This window comes from Nicotiana sylvestris, chromosome 7 (genome assembly GCF_000393655.2).
Source record: "Nicotiana sylvestris chromosome 7, ASM39365v2, whole genome shotgun sequence".
Classification (NCBI taxonomy): Eukaryota; Viridiplantae; Streptophyta; class Magnoliopsida; order Solanales; family Solanaceae; genus Nicotiana; species Nicotiana sylvestris.
The window spans coordinates 118567604-118579786 of NC_091063.1; positions in this window are offsets into that span (position 1 = coordinate 118567604).

The following is a 12183-nucleotide window of genomic DNA, read 5'->3' on the forward strand; positions in this document are numbered from 1 at the left end:
AAACGTGACAAATCAATAACCACTTTTATCCCTTATTATTGCGGCGCGCAACCCAATCCAAATCATAAAAAAATACGGTTGCGGCGTGCAACCCGCTCCGTACCATAAATCAATATTGCCGCGTGCAACCCGATCCAAATATAATATTGTTGATGCGTGCAACCCGATCCAAATGTAATATTGTTGTGGCGTACAACCCGATCTAAATATACTATTGTTGCAGCATGCAACCCGATCTCAATATACAATTCAACACCAATCACAAAGAGTCCCGACAAGGGAACAATATGGGAACAATAATATCCCGATAAGGGAGTCGATAGTAAGAAGTAAATACGTCCCGGCAAAGGAATCAGCTATAACCAAACTTGTTCCAATATTTAACTTCACAAAAGAAACCTCATCTAGATCCAATACTCAACCATAAGCAATTTTCACGAGATTAATCATAACTCTTGCCCAACACAGAGATTCAACAACTTAGGCATTTGTAGTACTTATTAAGAACACAACGATTTCAATTTAAGACTCACGGGCATGCTAGACACCAATGTGTAGATACTCGTCACGATGCCTATACATCGTACTCAACAAATAACATATAGCAAATAGGACACAACTCCTAATCCCTCAAGCTAAGGTTAGACCAAACACTCACTTCGATGCCACAAAACACAATTGAAGCATCAATCACCGCTTAACCTCTTGAATTCACCACCAATTCACTCGTATCTAGCCACAAGTTACTTAACTATATCAATAAATGCTAAATGAATCAATTCCAAAGCATGAAAATAGGTTTTCTAAAGTTTTTCCCAAAAAGTCAAAAATCGCCCCCGGGCCCACATAGTCAAAATCGAGGTTCGAACCAAAACCCGATTACCCATTCCCCCACGAACCCAAATATATAATTTATTTTGAAATCAGACCTCAAATCGAGGTCCAAATCCCCAAAATTTGAAAACCCTAGGTTCTACCCAAAACATCTAATTTCCCCCATGAAAACCCTTGATTTTGAGTTGAAATCATGTGAAAAGATGTTAAAAATTGAAGAAAACGGTTTAGAATTGATTTACAATCGATTTGGAGGAAGAGTTGCCTTTGAAAAATCACCCAAGGGAGTTTATGTTTTGAAAGGGTTTGAAAATGAAAGATTTTCGGCTAAGTTATGAATTTGCATGTCGCAGATATCGCAATTACGATGATATGTTTGCAACTGCGAACTCGCAATTGCGGCAAGTGCTTCGCAATTGCGAAGTATGCCCAACTCTGCCTTCTTCCCAAATGTGAACTGTATTTCGTAAATGCGATACCTGCTAAGGTCTCAATTGCGACATAAGCTTCGCAATTGCGAAGGTTCCCTTCCCATCCAGTCTTCGCAAATGCGATGAGTTTATCGCAATTGCGAAGCCTGCAGGTCTGAAAAATACCAGCAGTTTTCCTAAGTTAGATTTCATTCTGCGGGCTATCCAAAACTCACCCGAGTCCTCGGGGCTCCAAACCAAACATGTACAATAACCTAAAAATATCATACGGACTTGCTTGTGTAAGCAAATCCTCAAATAACATCAATAACCATGAATTTACCACCAAAATCAAAGGAAATCTCATGAACTTTCAAAGTTCCAAATTTTACATCTAAGGTTCTGAATCATGTCATTTCAAGTCCGTTTCTTACCAAATTTTACAGGCTCAACTTGAATCATATATAAGACCTGTACCTGGCTTTAGAACCAAAATACGGGCCCGATACTAATGGTTTCAAACATAAATTCTTTTCTTTATTTCATAGATAATTCAGCAAAATAATTTCTTTCAAAAATTAATTTCTAAGGCTTGGGACCTCGGAATTCATTTCCGGGCATACGCCCAAGTCCTATATTTTATTGCGGACCTCCCGGGATCGTCGGAACACGGATCCGAGTCCGTTTGCTCAAAATGTTGACCAAAGTCAATCATAATCAAATTTTAACTCTAGAAATCTCTATTTCTCATATTTTCACATAAAAGGCTTTTCGGATATAGGTCCGGATCACGCATGCAAATCGAGGTAAGAAAAAAGGAGGTTTTAAGACCTCGGAACACAGGATTTGTTTCTAAATCAAGTGATGACCTTTCGGGTCATCACAACCTCCACCTCTAAGACAACTGTTCATCCTCAAACGAACATAAGAAGGAAGTACCTGAATCAGGGAAAAGATGGGGATAAAGGCTTCGCATATCGGACTCAAACTTTCAGGTCGATGCCTCAGCAGGCTGACCTCTCCACTGAACATGAACAGAAGGGAAACTCTTCGATCTCAACTGACGAACATGCCGGTCTAGAATAGCTAACGGTTCTTCCTCATAGGACAAGTCCTTGTCCAACTGGACAGTGCTGAAATCTAACACGTGGGATGGATCGTCGTGATACTTCTGAAGCATGGACATATGAAACACTGGATGCACGGCTGATAAGCTCGGCGGCAACGCAAGTCTGTAAGCCACCTTTCCCACTCGATCAAGAATCTCAAACGTGCCAATGAACCTAGGGATAAGCTTGCCCTTCTTCCCAAATCTCATCACGCCCTTCATAGGTGACACCCGAAGCAATACCCGTTCACTGACCATGAAAGCCAAATCACGAACCTTGCGGTCGGCATAACTCTTTTGCCTGGACTGAGCTGTACGAAGCATATCCTGAATAATCCTGACCTTGTCCAAGGCATCCTATACTAGATTCGTACCTAACAACCGAGCCTCTCTCGGCTCGAACCATCCAACCGGCGACCGACACCGCCTACCATATAATGCCTCATAAGGAGCCATTTGGATTCTCGATTGGTAGCTGTTGGTGTAGGAAAACTCTGCTAAAGGCAAAAAACTGATTCCACGAGCCTCCAAAGTCAATGACACAAGTTCGGAGCATATCCTCCAAAATCTGAATGGTCCGCTTGGACTGCCCGTCCGTCTGAGGATGAAACGTTGTGCTCAACTCAACCCGTGTGTCCAACTCTTGCTGAGCTGCTCTCCAGAAATGTGAGGTAAACTGCGTACATCGGTCCGAAATGATAGACACAGGCACACTATAAAGACGAACAATCTCCCGGATATAGATCTCAGCTAACCTCTCGGAAGAATAGGAGACTGCCATAGGAATGAAATATGTTAAGTTGGTCAGCCTATCAACAAGAAACCACACTGCATCGAACTTCCTCTAAGTCCGTGGGAGTCCAACAACGAAGTCCATAGTGATACACTCCCACTTCCACTCAGGAATCTCAATCTTCTGGAACAAACTACCAGGCCTCTAATACTCGTACTTAACCTTATGACAATTCAAACACCAAGCCACATATGCAACAATGTCCTTCTCCATCCTCCTCCATCAATAATGTTGCTGCAAATCCTAATACATCTTTGCGTTGCCCCAGATGAATAGAGTATTGGGAACTATGGGCCTCCTCTAAAATCAACTCCCAGATCCCATCCACATTAGGCACACAAACTCGACCCTGCAGCCTCAAAACTCCATCATCTCCTAAGGTAACCTGCTTGGCACCTCCGTGTTGCACCGTGTCCCTAAGGACACACAAATGAGGATCATCATACTGCCGATCTCAGATACGCTCCAATAATTAAGAACGAGCGACTGTGCAAGCTAACACATGGCTGGGCTCAGAAACATCCAACCTCACGAACTGATTGGCCAAAGGCTAAACATCCAAAGCAAGCGGTCTCTCACCGACCGGAATATAAGCAAGACTGCCCATACTGGCTGACTTCTTACTCAAAGCACCGGTCACCACATTGGTCTTTCCCGGATGATATAAGATGGTGATATAATAGTCCTTAAATAGCTCCAACCACCTTCTCTGCCTCAAATTTAGCTCCTTCTGCTGGAACAAGTACTGTAGACTCTTGTGATCCGTGAACATCTCACATGACATGTCATATAGATAATGCCTCCAAATCTTCAATGCGTGAACAATGGCTGCTAGCTCCAAATCATGAACATGATAATTTTTCTCATGAACCTTCAACTATCGCAAAGCGTAGGCAATGACCTTGCCATCCTATATCAACACCGTACCAAGTCCAATACGAGATGCATCACAATAAACTGTGTAAGGCCCTAAACCTATGGGCAAAACCAACACCAGCGCCGTAGTCAAAGCTGTCTTGAGCTTTTGAAAGCTCGCCTCACACTCGTACAACCACCTGAACTGGGCACTCTTCTAGGTCAACCTGGTCATTGGGGTTGAAATAGATGAAAACCCCTCCACAAACCGATGATAGTAGCCTGCCAGACCCAAGAAACTCCAGATGTCTGTAGCTGATGCTGGTCTAGGCCAGTTCTTGGCTGCCTCAATCTTCTTTGGATCTACCTGGATACCCTCTGCTGATACAATATGACCCAAGAATGCAACTAAACTCAATCAGAACTCACACTTCGAAAACTTAGCATACAACTGACTATCTCTCAAAGTTTGGAGGACCACTCTTATGTAGCTCATGCTCCTCCCGGCTGCAGGAATAGATCAAAATGTCATCAATGAAGACTACCACGAACGAATCCAAGTAAGGCCTGAACACTCGGTTCATCAAATCTATAAAATTTTCTGGGGCATTTGCCAACCCGAATGACATCACCAAGAACTCATAATGCCCGTACCGAGTACGGAAAGCTGTCTTAGGGACATCGGATGCCCTAATCCTCAACTGATGGTAGCCAGATCTCAAGTCAATTTTCGAAAATACCTTGGCACCATGAAGTTGATCAAACAAATCATCAATCCTTGGCAATGGATACTTATTCTTAATTGTAACCTTGTTTAACTACCGGTAATCTATACACATTCTCATCGATCTGTCCTTCTTCTTAACAAACAACACTGGCGCACCCCAAGGCGAAACACTAGGTCTAATGAAACCTTTTTCAAGCGAGTCTTGCAACTGCTCCTTCAACCCTTTCAACTTAAGCGGAGCCATATGATACGGCAGAATAGAAATGGGCTGAGTGCCCGGAGCCAAATTAATACAGAAGTCAATATCCCTGCCAGGTGGCATACCCGGTAGGTCTGAAGGAAATACCTCAGGAAACTCACGAACAACAGGCACAGAATCAATAAAAGGAACCTCGACACTAAAATCATGAACATATTACAAATAGGCCAAACACCCCTTTTTGACTATTCACCGAACTTTCATATATGAGATAACATTACGGGTAGAATGACCAGGAGTCCCTTTCCACTTTAAACGAGGTAAACCCGGTAAGTCTAAGGTCACAATCTTGGCATGACAGTCCAAGATAGCGTGGTAAGGTGATAACCAGTCATCCCCAATATGACATCAAAATCAACCATGTCCAGAAGTAACAAATCTACACAAGTCTCAAAACCCCCAATCACAATTATACACGAATGATGGACTCGATCTACCACAATAGAATCACCCACCGGTGTAGACACATATTCAGAAGCACTCAAAGAATCACTAGGCATGACCAGATACAGTGCAAAATAAGAGGACTATGTAGACCGTGGATCAAATAGAACTGCAACATCTCTACTACAAACCAAAATAGTGCATATGATAACTACATCGGAAGCCTCAGCCTCAGGCCTGGCTGGAAGGGCATAACATCGGGGCTGGGCCCCACCACCCTGAACTACATCTCTAGGACGGATTGCTGCTGGCTGGCCTCTACCTCTAGTTGCCTGACCTCCACTTCTAATACCTCTACCTCCACCTCTAGCACTTCTACCCCCCACCCCTAGCTGGCGGAACGGGCGGTGGAACACTTGGCGCCTGAACTATAGCACGGGAACCCTGCTGCTGCGACTGAACACCCACTAATCTCGGACAAGCCCTCCGGATATGACCATACTCACCGCACTCAAAGCATCCACCTAAGTGCTGCGGCTGAGGAAATTGAGACTGACCCTGGCAACCTAAATGACCACCCCGAAAACTCTGGAGTGGTTGTGCACTGATAGGAGCTGGTGATGCACTGTAGGGATGCTAATCAGAATACTGCATATGAGAACTACGGCCACCTGAAGTGCCGTGAGAAACCTAAAGTGCTGACTGAAAAGTCCTAGGAGGATGGCCTTTACCATACGAATCCTTGCCTCCAGACGAGGCACCACTGAATCTGCCTGAATGACGAGGCCTCTTGTTAGACCCCTAACCGTCCCCATGCGATAGAATCATCTCAACTCTCCTGGACACATTGGTCGCCTCTTGAAAAGAAATCTCACTCCTCGTCTCCTTAGCCATCTAAAGTCGAATAGGTTAAATGAGTCCCTCATTGAACCTCCTCACCCTCTCTCTCTCGGTGAGAAGTATGATAAGAGCATGACGGGCCAAATCGATGAACCTGGTCTCGTACTGAGTGACAGTCATAGAACCCTACTAGAGATGCTCAAACTGCCTCCGATAGATCTCTCTGAGTGATAGGGAGAAACTTCTCCAGAAATAGCTGAGTAAACTGCTCCCAAGTCAAAAATGGTGGTCCGGCTGGTCTAGCCAAACAATAATCTCTCCACCAAGTCTTGGCAGATCTAGACAAGCAGAAAGTAGCAAAGTCGACCCCATTGGTCTCCACTATCCCCATGTTCCTGAGTACCTCATGACAACTGTCTAGATAATTCTGGGGATCCTTAGAAGATGCACCGCTAAAAGTGGTAGTGAAGAGCTTGGTGAACCTGTCCAATCTCCACAAGGCATCGGCAGACATAGCTGCTCCATCACTGGTCTAAGCTACCACACTCGGCTGAACTTCTCTAACTAGATGAGCTGCTGGAGTCTGAAACTAGGGAGCCATCTGCTCCGAAGTGCAAGTAACAGGAGTTTGGGCTCCTCCTCCAGCTTGAGAGACGGTTAGTGCTACTAGAAGCAAGTCTGCCCGGGTGCCACTCTCCATAAGGCCCACTAGACGGACCAGAGCATCGTGGAGTAATGGGTAGCAATAAACCCATCTGGGACCTGAGCTGGGCCCACCGGAACTGCTTGGGTTGGAACCTCAACCTGAGGCTCCGCCGCTGGTGCTACTGCTCTGGGCTGAGCTCTGCCCCTACGTCGGCCTCTAGCACGGCCTCGCCCTCGCCCTCTGCCCCTCATAGGAGTTGCTGCTGGGGGCTCGGGCTGCTGATCAATGGATGAGGAAGCGCGTGTTCTCGCCATCTGCGAAAGAACAGAGTAGAAATTCAATTAGCATTGAGAAACCAAACCACACGATAGGAAAGAATAGATGTGAAACTTTTCCTAACTATGTAGCCTCTAGGGGATAAATACGGACGTCTCCATACCGATCCCTCAGACTCTACTAAGCTTGTCTGTGAATTGTGAGACCCATGTAACCTAGAGCTCTAATACCAACTTGTCACGACCCGGATTTCCCACCCTCGGGAGTCATGATGGCGCCTACTAGTGAAAGCTAGGCAAGCCTACCATTTGAATTATTTACCTTCTTCCCGTTTTAGTCCTTTTACAATTAATAATCAACAATTGATAAATATCGGAAATCTAATAAGCGAAAGACTGAAATGTAATAATTTAAGAAAGATGCAAATACCAATCCATACAATAACTACCCAAGACTGGTATCACAATTTCACAGACTGTCTAGGAATACTATAAATAAAAGTCTGAAAGATTTATTACAACACTGTCTCTGAAATATGTAAAAGAAACAAACTAAGAGGATAGGAGAAGACGCCAAGGCCTGCGGACGCCTGTAGGGCTACCTCAGAATCTCCGACTGGACTGAAGGCAGCCTCCCAAAGCTACAGTCCGAAAGCTGCTACTCCGGGATCTACACACAATGCAGAGTGTAGTATCAGCACAACCGACCTCATGTGCTGGTAAGTGCCTAGCCTAACCCCGTCAAAGTAATGACGAGGCTAGGACCAGACTACCAAATAAACCTATGCAGTTATATTATATACAACGGAAAATAAAAGCAAAAATATACAGTTAAAGATGGGGGGAACATGCTGCGGGGGAATATCATTTACCCATAGTAACTTAGGAGGAAAGCATAAAGAACAATTTGAAATTCGCAGCAGAAAGAATAAGAAAACCGTGACAAATCAATAACCACTTTTATCCCTTATTGTTGCGGTGCGCAACCCGATCCAAATCATTAAAAAAACACTGTTTGCGGCGTGCAACTCGATCCAAATATAATATTGTTGCGGCGTGTAATCTGATCCAAATGTAATACTTTTGCGGCGTGCAACCCGATCCAAATATACTATTGTTGTGGCGTGCAACCCGATCCCAATATACAATTCAACACCAATCACAAAGAGTCCTGACAAGGGAATAATAAGGGAACAACAATATCCCGACAAGGGAGTTGACACTAAGAAGTAAATACGTCCCGACAAGGGAATTAGCTATAACCAAACTTGTTCGAACATTTAACTTCACAAAAGAAACCTCATCTAGAGCCAATACTCAACCATAAGCAATTTCCACGAGATTAATCATAACTCTTGCCCAACACAGAGAGTCAACAACTTAGGCATTTGTAGTACTTATTAAGAACACAACAATTTCAATTTAAGACTCACGGGCGTGCTAGACACCAACGTATATATACTCCTCACCATGCCTATACGTCGTACTCAACAAATAACACATAGCAAATAGGACACAACTTCTAATCCCTCAAGCTAAGGGTAGACCAAACACTTACCTCGATTCCACGAACACAATTCAAGCCTCAACTACCGCTTTACCTCTTGATTCCACCACCAATTTGCTCGTATATAGCCACAAGTTACTTAACTATATCAATAATTGCTAAATGAATCAATTCCAATGCATGAAAATAGGTTTTCTAAAGTTTTTCCCAAAAAGTCAAAAATTGACCCCGGGCCTACATGGTCAAAACCCGAGGTTCGAACCAAAACCCGATTACCCATTCCCCCACGAACCCAAATATATAATTTGTTTTGAAATCGGACCTCAAATCGAGGTCCAAATCCCCAAAATTTGAAAAATCTAGGTTCTACCCAAAACACCCAATTTCCCCATGAAAACCCTTGATTTTGAGTTGAAATCATGTGAAAAGATGTTAAAGATTAAAGAAAACGAGTTAGAATTGACTTACAATTGATTTGGAAGAAGATTTACCTTTGGAAAATTTCCCATGAGAGTTTATGTTTTGAAAGTGTTTGAAAAATGAAAGATTTTCGGCTAAGTTATGAATTTGCAAGTCGCAGATATCGCAAATGTGAACTCGCAATTGCGAAGTATGCCCAACTCTGCCTTCTTCGCAAATACGAACTGTTGTTCGTAAATGCGATACCTGCTAAGGTCGCAATTGCGAATGTTCCCAGCCAATCTTCACAAATGCGATGGGTTTATCGCAATTGCGAGTCATGCTTCGCAATTGCGAAGCTTGCAGGTCTGAAAAATACTAGCAGTTTTCCTAAGTTAGATTTCACTCTGCGGCCTATCCAAAACTCACCTGAGCCCTCGGGGCTCCAAACCAAACATGTACACCAACCTAAAACCATCATACGGACTTGCTCGTGTAGGGCTTTCCAAGGTCTTGGAGCTCGTACCGGATTCGGGGGTTGTTGTCTTGTTGGGTCCGATGGCAAGCACTCCGTTCCGGCCTTAGTACGAGAAAGTTCCCTGCTTCGATTCCGATTCCATATAGTTAGTCCTCACTTCGTTTGACCCACTAGAAAATCGGTGTGCTCATTAACCCCGGTTTTACCCGTATACAGATAGTCCCCTTGTTTCCTCGAGATTAGGTTTGTCGAAACGATGGAAAATGATAGACGAACCTCAGTTCCTTCCTTCGCACATTGCAACCGAGATGGGGGATAAGACGAAACGTCTCATCAGTCACATCATTCTAACGTTGGACACGTGTCGTTCAACAACTAGTTGCCTCCGAATGTGAAATGCCGCGAATTTCCTCTTAAAAAAGCTTTGGCCCTTTGTTTTTTTTTTCCTGCTTTCCAATTAAAACTTCCACCTTCAAATCTATTAGCGATTGTTAAGTTTTTCAAATCTTTATACCTTCATCTTTGGTCTTTAAATCTTCATAGTTGTTCTTAGGTTTCTTCCTAGATCTTCATCTTTCCTTCAAATTTTCATACTCTTTTCTTCATCCTTCATACTTGTTCTTTGAACTCTCAAATTTTCTCAGATAGTAATGGCTAAAACTTCCAAATTAGTTCCTTAACCGGCTGCCTCTTAATCTTTCCACCTACCGAAGCAGCCGTTCTTGAAGTGGTTATTCTCGAGACGACTGCTTCCGAAATGGTTACTCCCGAAGTCACCGAAGATACCCTTCCCATTATCCTGTCCGAGAGGACTGTAAATGGGGAGGTAAGGACGTGGTAGTCCCCGGGTCTGAAGACGATATCACCACCCATGTGGAGGAGTATTTAAGTGCTTACCCTTATCCCTTCATACTGGGCCCGGTAGACCCAGTCGTTTTGGATTTCTGCAAGTGATACGAGATGTGCCTTGGGAAAACCCACCCATCTCTTTGGAGGATCGTTGGGATGAGATGGTTGCTAGTAGAATGTGATGTGATGTCGACCCACACGTCACTGTGATGAGACGGCTTAGCCGATCGGGCTGAGATAGGACGCCATGCCGTGCACATGGTGTTGTTGTGATTGGATGTCTTTGGGTGAGATGGCTTAGCCGATCGGGCCGTGATCGAACTCCGTGCTAATAACACGGTGGTATATCGGTACTAAAGATCTCTCAACTTAAAAATATTGAAATTTACCTTAAATTTACCTTTCTCTTAACTTGACACGTTAATATTATTTGAGGCTCTCCTTGATTCCATGTTTCTTTCTCACTGTACTGTTACTCGTTCTATTGAAAGGGTGTTTAGTCCCACATACTAGTACTATTCCATATGTACTAAGCCGGGGGTGCTGCATCTTTAATGGATATAGGTGGTTCTACAGCAAACGACATCGATCAGTGGTAGCAGTAGACTCTCTTCTCAGCTGACTTGGTGAGCCCCATTTTATCTCGGGGTCATGTATATTTTGTTCCTTATGTATAATGCTTTGAGGTATAGCCGGAGTTTTTTTGCCGACACCATCATACTTTTCTTTTGTATCCATTAGAGGCTCCGTAGATATAGTGTGGATTATATCTTGGTTTTGGGAAAGTCAAACTAAAAGTGTTGTATTTGCATCACATGTTTCCACTTCTAAACTATGAATGTGTAATGTAATATTTTGTGAACTCTTGAATGAAGTTCTAATAATAATGAAATGGTGTTGTCCATGTAAACTTCTCATTGTCTAATTAATGGAATACATCTTTACTTTATTCATGGATAAGGCCGGGTAGATAGCATCTAGTAGGCTTGCTTGACCGGGATATCTCGGTTGAGTGCCGATCGCACTCCCCGAGGTCAGGGTGTAAGAGAAACAAAGGAAACACTTAATGAGAAAAAATCAAGACGTAGTAAACGTCAAAGAACAATACTTCCTTTGAACTAGATTTTCTAACATTCTTGTTGGAAAATGAGTTTCAAACGTTTGAAGAAGAAATGTCTTTATCGAAAGAACAATATGGGAAAGAGTTAGTCAATAATGAAATAGAATTCATATTAAACAAATATACTTAGGAATTGGTTGATCTTACTCTAGGGATCAAACCTTTAAGTTCCAAATAGATTTTCAAGAGGACTTGAATTGACAAAATATAATTTTGCTTTGCTTTTCAATACACTAGCAAGCAATAAGCAGAATATTTATATGATAAAATCTTGAGAAATAATTCTAGAGCTTGTTACCACTACTTTTAGCCTTTTCTTCCCGGTTGCCCGTCTTTGACTTATCCACTCTCTTAACTCAATGATCAATCATTTCGTAAATGGTTTGTAATTGGTATAGATACAGTAGGTGCTAAAAGATCTTCGCAAAAAAGTTACTTCAGCAGCACATTCGGTATTAACGCTTGATGAAAAGTGCACATAAATGGCAAGTTACAGACTCACAGTTTACAGAAATAATAATAATAATAATAATAATAATAATAATAATAATAATAATAATAATAATAATAATAATAATAATAATAATAATAATTGCATATGGTACAACATCAAACTCCATAAATTATAAATAAACTCATTAATTATACACATAAATTGATAAAGAACTTGAGCAACCTTTAACCGCACTCCATTCAATG